Source organism: Propithecus coquereli, unplaced genomic scaffold (assembly GCF_000956105.1).
Source record: "Propithecus coquereli isolate 6110/MARCELLA unplaced genomic scaffold, Pcoq_1.0 Scaffold20, whole genome shotgun sequence".
NCBI classification, from domain to species: domain Eukaryota; kingdom Metazoa; phylum Chordata; class Mammalia; order Primates; family Indriidae; genus Propithecus; species Propithecus coquereli.
Genome location: NW_012144967.1, coordinates 4,571,437 through 4,584,649, shown reverse-complemented (window position 1 = coordinate 4,584,649; position 13,213 = coordinate 4,571,437).

Below are 13,213 nucleotides of genomic sequence, written 5' to 3'. Positions count from 1 at the left end.
TTAGTGGAAATTGTTCCCAATTTGGCTAAAGGTTATCTGTCATTGGTAGTGTTAATTTTTGTCTTTTTCCACAGCTTCACAGAGAGGAAGAGTGCTGTTTAGATGGCATCTTAAACCAAAGTCCTTAAACTTGCTTTCTCTTCAAGGAATAGATGAGCAAGGACTGTGGAGGAAGGGAAGATGGAATATCTGGGAGGAACACTGGGAGCTGGCAGGAAGCTGGTATGCACCGGGGAATGGGAGGTGGTTGCTGAGTCTTATGTAAACTAACTCAACACACCTTAACAAAATAGGCTACTTCAGATTCTGCATACTTCCAAATTTACTTGTGAAGTCTGATAATATCACCGACTTAGTTACGGTCTTTGAGTTTGCTTGGTTCTTTTCGGCCCACCTACCTTTCTTTCCAGGTCAGAATCCTTCTTTCGACAACTAAAGTCATCTGTTCCCAGTAATTTTCTATCTCCTCCTTCATCTGATTCTTCGCTGGACCTCTTTATCAAGCCCATTGTTCCCCAACCTCCACCCCCACCCTGCAGTGACAAATTCTAAGTGGTTGCTCCTTATTTCCCAGTCATTTCTGGCTCATCTCTGGACACTTAATGTCCTCCTAATTGCCCCTGAAGCCCTGCAGCCCACAGAAAATCATCCTGTTGTCACCTTTAAGTTCTATTATGAGCTTCCTTTTTGTTCTTCATTCTTGTCTTGTTGTTCATTCTTTGTTGTTCAAACAGGCAGGCTCCCAGGCAACACTTGTTACAGGACCCACACATCAAATACCTCTTCCAATTACCCTTCCAAAAATCAGTTCATTTACATTGTTTGGGTTGCCTTGTTTTGTTTTCCTCCAATAAATACAGAATATTTGGGGGCAGATTATTTATTTATTTGCCACGTTCTTCTTAGGGTTTTGCATAAATTATTGAGTAAAACCGAGTCAGTCCTATCTACATGGGAAGAAAATTGCTCAACCCTCCCTCTTTAAGCTTCTTGAATATCCAGACCCTGGACTCTTCCCAGTCCCCTCCTGAGTGGCCTCATGTGCCTAATTCTGGTTTCTTACAGGCCCCAGATATGCAGCCTGCCTTCCTCAGCTTCTGTTTTTCTTGGACTTCTTCCCCAAGGAGCAAGATACAATCATCATAGTTCTCAATGGGTTTGTAGCTTCCAATAATAAATTTGCAGATTCTCTAATTTTATTTAATGATTTCATAAAGAAATAGGGGATTTAGAGTTCTTTGCAAAAGTTTTTTTGCGTACCCAAGCTAGGCAAAACTCATACCCAAGGTATGTTTGTGATGTGTTTAAAATGCCCTTGTTTCACTTAAACAGTTTAAACTAGATAGATGTCTATTTTTCTCCACTGTTAATCATGTCAGGAGGTAAGAAGTCCAGGGCTGTATGGTGGCTCTGGAAACAACAAAGGCCCAGATCTTTCTCCCTCACAGCTGTGCCAACTTCCACAGAAAGGGAAATGATGAAAGGTTCAGATCTCCTCATTGAGGATGCTTTCAAGAGGTGGAAATATTGCACCTGCTGGCTCATTCACATGGCCATACCTAGCTGCAAGAGAATTTGGAGGATGTTGCCATTCTAGGTGTTCATGGGCCGAGATAAAACCACAGGTTCTTTTATCAAGGGAGAAGGACACAATGGATATTGGAGATCAATTATCATCTTTTGCCAAATATAGGGTTTGATTTTTGTTTGTCTTCTTTTTTGCTTAGGTGTTTATATCGCTTAGTTTTTATAATGGTCCAGTAAAGAAGGAGCATTGGATTTGAAAGAGCAAGGAACCAAAGTCCACAAAATCCTCAAGAAGGATAAGAGGGCAAGATTCATAATCTAAGTAAAGGGACTGACCTTAGAAAGCAGGGAGACCTTTCATCAGCTGTAATCTTGAAGGGAAAAGATGAGACAGTGTAGATGAGACACGTGAATTTTGATATTTAAAAAAGTAGGTAAAACGTGAGGGATTTCCCAACTGATGGCATTTATTTTCCAGGTAAAGGTTGAGGCAAGGCCGCAGGTTTGAAGCGAGGAGAAGACATGGTATTATTGTCTTGGAGACTCAATAGGGAAACTCTGTACAGCTACAGTGCAGTGGTAAGAGCCCACTTGAGGCTTAAGATTCTATTCTTAAAGCAAAACCAAGATTAGCTGGGATCAACCACACTATCCAAGTGAAGCAGCTGGCACAGGTATGGAGAAGAAACATGGTTGAGTAAATCCAAGGCTGGGCTTTGGCAAGGCAAGTACTAAGACAGACTAGATAGTGCCAGGTTGTTACAGAAGTTTGCAGGGAAATAATTCTAATAGTCAACACCATTATCATCATCAATCAGTTGCAATAACTGCTGTTTATTTATTGATTGCTTCATTTGCATAAGGCATGTTTTACTTATAAGAATTGATATTTCATAGCTTCACTTTCTTGTTCGTTAAAACTATTTTTTCGCTTTCACAGTTTAATGGGATGTTTTTCTGTACATGTGAAATTGCTCCTAATTTAAGTCCATTTCCCCAAATGTTATTACTTTTACCTCTGAAGAAAAATAGTCCTGCAATTTCCTCTTCGTCATTTCATACTCCTGTCATCTTTCACCTTCTTCCACTATAGAACAATTTTCTAAACGTAACTCAAATTCTATTGCTTATATCATTTGTATTTTTCTTCTCTGGACCCTCTGCAAGTTCTCCATCCCCTTTTAAAATGTGAGACCAAAGCTGAAAGCAGAGGTTAAGCTGAATGAATAAGAGAAATTAATCCCTTATTTGATATACTCTCCAAAGGGCAATAGCGGAGGCTTCATTTATATGATGTGTTATGAAAGGAAAGATGGGGAAAGATGAAGAGGTAGCTATGAAATCTCCAATGCTCCCATCATGGTGCAGGTTGGGTGGCCCTTAATATGCTGCTTGGGGGTTAATTTGTATTTCTAGTGCCACTTCATTCTCTTGAAGGATTTTGTCAGGGAGACTATATTCCCAGACCAATACACCTAGATGGAAATAAATGCCATTATTGGTACCAAAATATATTCAGGGCTGTGTCATTGGATTTTATATTTAAATTGAGAGCCAATCAATAAGAAAACATGTGAGAGAACCTAATGATTCCTTTTAGTGTTATTCTATGGAAAAAGCATCCAAGTTTCAAAGTGTGATTTATACCCATGTTGTGATATGGAGATAGTAGATCAACTGAAAGGGAAGACTCGTGGCCCTTAATTGTCTTATTCCAAGAGTATCCTCCGTGGTATCTTAGATTTTTTTCTTTTCCTTTTAAAAAACTTTTACTTTTATTGTGGTAAGAACACTTAACATGAAATCTACCCTCTTAGATTTTTAAGTGTACAATACAATATTGTTAATTATAGGCACAATGTTACACAGATTTCTAGAAATTATTCATATTGCATAACTGAAACCTTGTATCCATTGATTATCAACTTTCCATTTGTCCTCCGTCCAATCCCTGGTAACCACTGTTCTACTTGCGGCTTCTGTAAGTTTGACTATTTTAGATACCTCGTATGAGTGGAAACATGGAGTATTTGTCCTTCTGTGACTGGCTCATTCCACCTAACATAATGTCCTCAAGTTTCATCCTTGTTGAGTAGAAAATACAAACTAAATGTCTCTTTCTACACTCTTACAACATGCTTCTGATGCCAGATGTGTTGGGGGTTTTTCCCCACACATTAAGCTAGCGATTAATTCTACAGCAGACACCAGCTGGGTGTTCTCTAATTCATTTCTGACACTATCTACCTGGAGATAGCATCAGATCCCACAGGTGAGGGCTCAGTCCCATAAGACTGCCCTCACTCAAATGCCAATTGCAAGTTCCAGGTTGTTTTACCTGTGCTTCTGACCAACAGGCTATAAATGCAGATTTCTGCGACCCCTCTCTTGGGTTTGATTAATTTACTACAGTGGCTTATAGAACACAGGAAAACACTTAATTAGGTTTACCGATTTATTATAATGGATATTGCAAAGGGCACAGATGAAAAGACGCATAAGGTGGGGTATGGAGGAAGGGGTGCAGAGATTCCATGCCCTTTCTGGGGCACGCCACCCTCCAGGAACCTTCAATCGTCTAGCTCCCCAGATGTTCTCCAAACCCAGTCCTTTCGGGTCTTTATGGAAGCTTCATTATATAGGCATGAGTGGCTAAATCACTGGCCATTGGTGGTCAACTTAACCTTCAGCCTTTCTCCACTTTCAGGTGGTTGGGAGGGGGTGGGGCTTAAAGTCCCAACCCTCTAATCCAGTTTTTGTCTTTCCAGTGACAGCCACCATCCTGAAGCTACCTAGGGGTGGGCAGCCACCTGTCAGCCCATCAGCGTACAAAAGACAGCTATCACTTTGGAGATTCCAAGGATTATAGCTGTTATATGCCAGGAAATGGGGACAAGATCAAATATATTTTTCACAATATCACATGTTGAATATTGCAGGATTTCTTTCTTTTCTTAAAGGTGAGTAATATCTCTTTGTAGGTAAACACCACATTTTCTTTATATATTCATTTGTTGATGGACATTTGGGTTGTCATCACATTGTATCTTTTGTAAACAATGCTGCAATGAACATAGTAGTGTTAATACCTCTTTGAGATGCCTATTTCAATTCTTTTGGATAAATACCCAAAGTGAGAGTACTGAATCATACAGTAGTTCAATTTTATATTTTTTATAAGCCTCCATACTATTTTCCATAGTGACTGCCCCATTTGCATTCCTACCAACAGTGTACAAGGGTTCCAATTTCTCCACATCCCTCAACACTTGTTGACATTTGTTTTTTTTTTTTTTTGATAATAGCCATCCTAACAATTGTGAGGTGACAGCTCACTGTGTTTGTTATTACATTTCCTTGATGATTAAGTGACATTAAGCATCCTTTCCCATACCTGTTGGCCATTTGTGTGCCTTCATTGGGTAAACATCTATTCAAGTTCTTAGCCCATTTAAAAAATTTGGCTTTTACCCTCATGACTATCATTATTTTGCTATCGAGTTGTACAAGTTCCTTATACATTTTTAGAAATTTATCCTTTATTTAATATATGGTCTGTAAATATTTTCTTCCATTTTTTAGGTTCCCTTTTCACTCTATTGATTGTTTCTTTTGTTCTGCAGAAGCTTTTTAGTTTGATGTAGCCTAACTTGTCCATGTTTGCCTTTATTGCCTTTGCTTTTCATGTCATATCTGTGAAATCATTGCCAAGAGCAATGCCATGATATTTTTCCTCTACGTTTTCTTCTAGGAGTTTTACAGTTTTTGGTCTTACATTTAAGTCTGTAGCCCATTTTGAGTTGATTTTTGTGTATGGTGTAAGATAAGAGTCCACTTACATTCTTTGGCATGTGGATATCTAGTTATCCCAATACCATTCATTGAAGAGACTGTTTTCTTCTATTGTGTATTCTTAGTACCCTTGCCCAGTTGATTACATATGTATGGATTTATTTCTGTGCCCTCTATTCTGTTCTATTGCTCTATGTCTGTCTGCACTTCTTTACTTTTTAACTATTAATACTACTATGCTACCCCCTCATCAATTTCCTGGGAACCATAAGAACTACCAAGACCTTTTCCTATTTTCTTGGGTGATGAAATTTGTCATTGGGATACAATTACATTGCAAACTATTTCTATAAGAACAGTATCTCAAAATGCTGATGCTATTTTGTATTTGACTTCAAATCCCAGAATATAAGCTTAATTTATAGTCATTTATGAAAGGTAGAAAACAAGGTCTTGGGTTCAATCCCAAATTGCTTATCTGCACGTTGTACAGAATAGGTGGTGTGATGGCATCCCTGTGGGACATAGCATTACCACTTCCTCCAGGCAGATGCTCAGCCACTGGGCCTTGAGAGTGACGCAAGTCACATCTGTACATCTCTTAAGAGGCAAGATTGCCCTTTCCCTGGGCTCATCAAAAAACAGTAAGCAAAATATGAGCCTATCTATAAAATACGTGTATATATGTACATATACATATATAATAGATATAATTTGTATAAATATATTTATATATATGCAAATACGTGAATATATTATATATGTATATATAAAGTAATTCCTGATTTACCTTTTGATTAAAATCTACAGTCACCACTATCTTAATTTTTGCATTAGTTATCTACAAAACAAATGAGAAGTAACAAGAACAATTTCTTAAAGAAAAAGAAAATCCCTTTTGGCATTTATTCTAAAACACTTCATTAATTTATCACCAAAGTTATAGCCTCAAACTCACTAACATCTTCCCTGGGCTGCATTTCAGCAGATTATTTCTTGTACATTCGCAAATTGTCATTGAGTCCCAAGCAATGTCCCAAAAGATCAGGTCATTTGTGGTACCTTGTCTTTGGCTTCCAGACCATGCTCTACACACTAGATCGAGTGTGTGAAGAAAAGGATGTCTCTATTTGCCTTTGTCTTTAAGAAAGTGAGTAATTGTCTCCTTTCCTTGCCTATTTTCTCCATGGAGAATTTACTGGCCCCAATTTTTAAAAAAGCTCCTACCACACTCCCATTTTCTGTAAGTGCAATTAGTTGCAGGTACAAAATTTGGAGCAAAGAGGCCTCTTGTGGCCTGTTGTGTCTGCAGTTATCCAACTGTGGCTGCAGTTTTTCAGTGCACAACTGATTGCACCCACAAAAAAAAGGCTAAACTTTGAAAATGGGTCCCTTTAAGACAGTTGGGGGATTGCACGCCTCCGGTTGGCAAATTGCAATCTTTTATAGAGGCACAGCCATTGCTCTGGCTTGCACTGCCAGCCTGAAATCCAGGTTAGGCATCTCGTGTGAGGGAGAGGTCTGGCTGGAAAGCAGGTGTACAGGCACCCCACCCCACCCTGGATTTCACCTTGAGCTACTGGTAGGCTATGCATTAGTATTCAGCATTCCTGACTCCATCTCCTGCTTAGTTCACCAGTCACTCTCCAAAAGGGTTTGCAGAGAGAAGCTCGGTCGGTCACACTGTCAATATAACACATTTAACCAACTCTAAATTTGCTTTAAAGAGACAGCTACAAAGATTGACTTTTGCAAAGTGACTCACTCCACCATGCGGCAAAGGCATCCGTTTGCTCTCGACTGTTATTAACTGTGTCACTGAGTACATAAGAAAGGGTTTTGAAGGAATTCCAGTGTGAATCCCCTAATTCAATAATTCAATAACATAAATTCAAGTAATGGATATTAATACTATGTTCGAAACATTTTCTCAACTTTCATATCTCTCTTTCTCAAACAGACAGAGCATGCGCTGTGAGAGGCTTCTGATAAAATAATAAAACCCAATTCTCATCTAGAAAAAAGAATCATTATAGGAGGATAGTAATTTACTTTATATGACCTTCAATTGATTATTCTGTGGCTGCTACACAAATATCACAGGAGCTATTGATCGTAAAACCTACCAAATAGATCTCTAATAGCTTTTACTGGGCAAAAATAATTATGCCTGCACTGTGGTCAAACAGACATAAACCAATGTGGAGGTATTAATGTATGGTATTATTACCCATCTGTCTGCAACGTATGGAGAAGACCCTTCACGGGGACACTCTATGTCTAAGCCCCATGAAAGTTCAATATCTAAGCCCACAATTATAGCCAGTTACACTAAAAAATTGATTACTGTAACTAAAAGCTAGAGCTGGAAAGCAGAGGCTGCAGCTTGCTTAATAAAAGTAAAATAATAAAGAGAAAAATCCTAATTGAGGAGGAGTCGGGCAGCAGTGGCTGCCAGGACGCAGAAATTGAATTTCCCTATGGTGTCGGCAGCAGAGGAACTTTTCAGAGTCAAGAGCTTTCTATCCAGCCCAGATCAAGATCAAGACCCAGATCAAGATCAATGATCAACACCCGTAAAAGGTCAGGGTGTCTAATCAAAGAACAGATCATCTATCTCTCAAGGTAAAGTGTACAACATAATCCAGAAATGCGTCGCTGCTGGCTACGGGGAGTGAGAAAAAGCAAGGGAAAGAGAAACTTCAGTTCCACTTTGGTGAACAGGAAGAATGTTCTGCTCATACAAAATGTGCAGCCCGACTTCTGTGGGCAATCCGCGGCGGTTCAGGTAGGCCTGAAGTGGATGAACAAAAACCACCATCTGAAAGGGGAACTTTTCCACCGTTGCGGGCTCCTAAGTTCTGAGAAAAAAATATTTTATACTTCAAAATGTCACAGCTCTCCATCCCCCGAAAGTCAGCATTTTAAATAATAATCAAAACACAAATGCATCAATAGGAAATAACGAAAACTCAAAAACTGCTATCGAGGTGTTCAAATGAGGAGTGATAAATTTTTAGCAGCCAGAATGAATAGACCAGAATGCTAATAGGAGTGAGTGATGGAGGAGAAAAAAGAGAGAGACTTTGTTTACCCGGTGTGGGTTCTGTGTATATGCTCGTGTGGGAAGGGGAGAGAGTTGGGAGAGGGGGAAAATTGTATTCCATGAGACAGAATAGAATAATATCCACGAATCCCATTCACGTATCCCATGAAACAGAACAGGATTGGAATGCACAGCTGTCTAGACCACGCCCTAGACTGATCACATCAGGATATTGATCTAGGCATTCCCATTTCTTAAAACAAAAATAAACCAAGAAAATATAGATGAGTCTCACATGCAGCCAGGTTTGAGGGCCACTAACTTAGAGGAGTGACCCTTCTCAGGGATGGGAGGTCTGTAGAGAGGAGGAACCTCCGGTTTCCCGAGTGGGGAGTGGGCCCCTCCTCCTTCTGTAGCAATATGGCTCACTTGTTTATTTCTCTTCCTTTTTGGCATTATCAGTTCCAGTTGTGAAAGGCAGGAAAACTGGAGTCATTGTTTCTCTCTCTTTTTCATGATTTATGATTCAGAAGCAAGACAGGGGCAGGAGGTTGGAAAGTGATGCTTGCTGCGGTGGTTGTTATTCTTTTTCTTTCTTTCTTTTTTTTTTTGTTTTTCAGAAACATGCTTTTCTGAGAAATCTTGAAGCCTTGAAGCCACTGGCAGGGCTGTTGTTTCCTAAGGCCTTGCACTTACATCATGGGCATCCACACAGTCGCATTCCTGGAGCATATGGGGAGGGGAGGGATTCTGCTTGTCCTCAGTTGTTCTCAAATTACATGATAAAGTAGGTATTTAGGATCCTTTAAACCAGAGGGAGTTATCGACCCCACTTACAAAATCCATAGCATGTTAGCAGGACTTATCTAGCTGCCTCCACAGAACAGCCAGTGAACTCAGCACCACCCTTAACCCCCACAAAGGCAAGCTGATTGCCCTCCAAATAGTTTGCCTAGTTGGAAAATGAAGGCTTCTCTGTGGCTTGAGGTCCAGTTCATTTTTTGAATTGTTAACAATCTTTTTATGGCCCTTGAGGTCTAGGTTAGGTTTTTGTTTGGGGTAGTTTTCGTATCCTATGGAGACTATTTAATCTTTAGCGTCGAGTTAATATTGTTCACTTAGGTCTTGGGGGAATACTGCCTGAATACACATGGGGCACGCAGAATTCAGACCTGGCTTTGCCAACTCCATCGTGGGTTCGCACAAGAAACAGACCAGAGGCAACACACTGTATCACTAATATGTCTTCTCAGTTACACTTCCCTTCCAAAGGTAAGCAGCATTATTCTTCAACTTTTTAGAGGCTAACCCAGTGAGGGCCCGTGTGCGTCCACACCATCGATGGCAGACCCTTCCAAAGCAGGCGTGCGCATCAAGGGAGAACCTGTCCTCCCACGTTCCAGCCGCCCCCCTGGCTGCCAGCCGCGGACTCGGCGCACATACGGTCCCTGTCACCCCGAGCGTACCTGTCCTGTTCTGGCCTTGGACAACGCCGCAGTGGCTCGCAAGGGCACCGCTGGCCCGCGAGGCGCGGCGAGGAGAGCGCGGGGCAGCGGCTGGCTGTCCCGCAGGTGCGGCCCCACCTGCCGCCCGATTGGCCGCGGTGGCAGCGCGGGCGGCGGGAGGGCGGGTGATGGATGGCCTGTCTGCGCCGGGCCGGGCGGCGGGGGGCCGCGAGTGTAAACACGAGCGCGCTCGCGCCGCTCTGCGCCGGGTGGAGGGAGCAAGATGCCTGTACAAAAGGACGGGGCTCGGAATGTTTAGATTTTGAAGATTAGTTTCTATTATATCTCTGCGGGAGAAAGGAAAACGCGCTACGGAAAAGAGAAGGGCGAAAAACCCCGCATAATTTCGGGCTGATGTTTGACGAATTGTTTCGCCATCAGAACAATTCTCAAGCCTCCCCTTCCCAAACTGCAAGCAGTTTAGAAGTCCTATTTGTCATTTCTGTGAACGATGCCCTACCAGTGTCTGAGAAACAATATGAAATAAGAACTGAACGGTTGCGTTCCCTTATCTCAGGCAATATTAAAACCATTGAAAATAGGTTAAAAGAGGGAAAGGGATAGATTTTAGATATTCCCTGTGGAATAAAAATATAAGACCATTGGCTATTAAATGCTAAGAAAACTGTTTTTCAAAAAGAAAAAAAAATAGAAGGATGCGTTCTAGATATATATTTTGCACATTAAAATGTGCGACATTTTATTTATCTAGCTTTTATGTGTTTAAAAGTCATGAGCAATTTGAATACTGTTTCGTTTGTCCTTGCAAAAAGATGACAGCGCATTGTTTCAGGCAATTCGATTTAAGAGGTGTCCTTTTAAAAGCTCATTAGGTTGAGAGTAGGGATGGAAGCAGACAGACAGATAGCAGCAGGAAACATGTGGTGAACCACCTTAGAAATGGGGCTGGGAGAGAGCTATTGTAGCATCCGCTCCTCTTTGGCAACTGAAGGACAGGTCCATTCGCTGACAGCATTTCTCCTGCGCGAGCCGCCACGCTGAAGATAACGCATCTCGTGTCAAGGAGTAAGTCAGTCCTGCCTGTAAGCTGATTCATTTACTTCTGAGAGCAGGATAGTTTAGAGAAAACAGTTGGATGTTTTCTTATGAGGACAATGTTATTCTGTGTAATCGTGCTTTAGAATTCCACCATTCCCCTGTGCTCTTACCACCACCACCACTAAGGAAGTGAAAGCCATGTCTAAAATAGCAATAAATGAGATGGAAACCTGTCGCCAATGTCACAAAGGTGTATTTTATCTAACTGTGGTTGAAAAGTGAAGGGGAGGGAGGGAGAAAGCTTAAGTACATGTATTTCTCTTTCAAATACCATATTAGCATAATGGTAAATTTAGAAAAAAGAAATTTGTAAAAGGAACCTCATAATCCCATTGGGCTAAGGCAGCATATACCGAAAAGAAAAAAAATTGCACACAGAAATTCAATACATGCATATTTCTTGCTAGAATTGTTTTTATGTATGCTTAAATACTTACAAAAGAGAAAACATTTGAATCCTGTGGCTTTTTTATATGGCATTATGTCAAAGGCACTTTTTAATATTATTAGAGAATATTCAAATTAATCAATTTTAATAACAGCATAATCTTTCATTGAGTGTATATATAATTTGCTTAACCATTTTCCAAGTGTTGGATATTTAGGTTGCTTCTAGGTTTCACTAAACTAAATAATACAGTAAGGAACATCTTGAGGCAAAATGTTTAAGTTTTAAATGATGCATTTCAAAGAGATTTTTTTTGAATGGAATAAAAGGGCCATGCTTTATGAACATTTTGATAGTTTTTACAATAGTTTCCCAGCTACTTTACAAATAAATGTAGCATTCTATCCTGCCAATAGGAAGGTTTTGTATCACTTTTTTTTTCAGATTTATTGTGGTGAAATTGACAAACAAAAATTGTGTATATTCAAGGTGTACAATGTAATGTTTTATATATGTATAGATTGTGAAATGAATCACGTTTTAAAGTATGCTCAGAGTTGTGAATAGTAGTAAAAATATTTGGTAACATAGCAGGTAGAAATTATTTCTCTGTTTTTTTGGTTATTAGTAAAGTCCTTTTTTTCTTTTTTTAAAATTGTTTTTTTCCTCTCTTTTGAATATTTTGTCCCTCTTTATTTAATTATTGAAGTAGCTCTGAAGTCAACATATAAAAATAAAATATAGCATTTTCACAAATTAGGCTTTCATGGTGTTAATTTTGAACTACTGTGGTAACCCTGACGAAAATGGTTATATTATACACAATAAGAAATCTCCGACAAATTGGGCTAAATTGCAGTTTGACACGATCTTTGAATTTTGGTTTCCAGCAAGCTTCTGCTTTCCCTCCATGGTGGCACATAAAATGATATTGTCATCTGTGAAATTACTCCGGAAACCTAAGATATCCTTATAGCAAATCATATTCTCTCATTAGGAAACTCAGAATCGTTGAGCCCTTGTGTTAGCTTTCTCTCTAGTCTGAAAATGTGTGTTGTTTTCTTAAGCTGTGATGTGGTCATTTAAAAATGCCTTCCTGTGTTCCAGCACCTTCCACAAGTGCGCCAGTGCCCAGTAAATAAAGTAGCAGCCCATGTCCCTTTTAGCAAAAGCTATATATCTGTTCAGACTTGTAATTTGCTCCGTTTATATCCTTTGCCCTTGAACTCCGGTTATTAACGCAATGTTTCTCCAAATGATGCCATATAACTCTGCTCTGAGCACATTCACGGTGACACCACGCAAACATTCTGAGGGCCAGGGCCAGCTGAGGAAGGGAAAAAATGACGGCTGAATTGTGGAAGTTGTAGTGCATTACTCAAGAGGGAACGGCTGTAAAACTACGACTGTTAATATTCAAATTGCGACACGGCAAGAGCCAGACTTTGGCTGCTAATATTCTGAGGTCTGCTTAGAAAGCAATTTAGCAAAGTAGCTTTGATTAAAAAAGAAACAGCCAGAACACTTCTCCCAAGAAATGAACTAAAAACCTATCAAAGGATTGGAGGCAGGTGTCCTAATTATATATCTTAAAAAATTATTTGTACTAGGTTTGAGGGTGGACAGATTTTGTTCAGTTATAAAATTCAGATTATATGTGTAGGGGAAATATAGAACAAATTCGTTTGTCCAAATTGTAATTAAATATAACAAATTTTGTTATAAATTGTATCATATAATATATATTATATAAGACAATTGGGCATTGTCTGGGCCTAATACTGTGTCATTTTAAAAATAAAAATTTAATAATTAATAGTCTATGAAATTTGGACAGGGAGGAGGACCAGTCTCCCTTTAGAATGTCTGTGAAGGGAATGCACTGATTAACCAAAT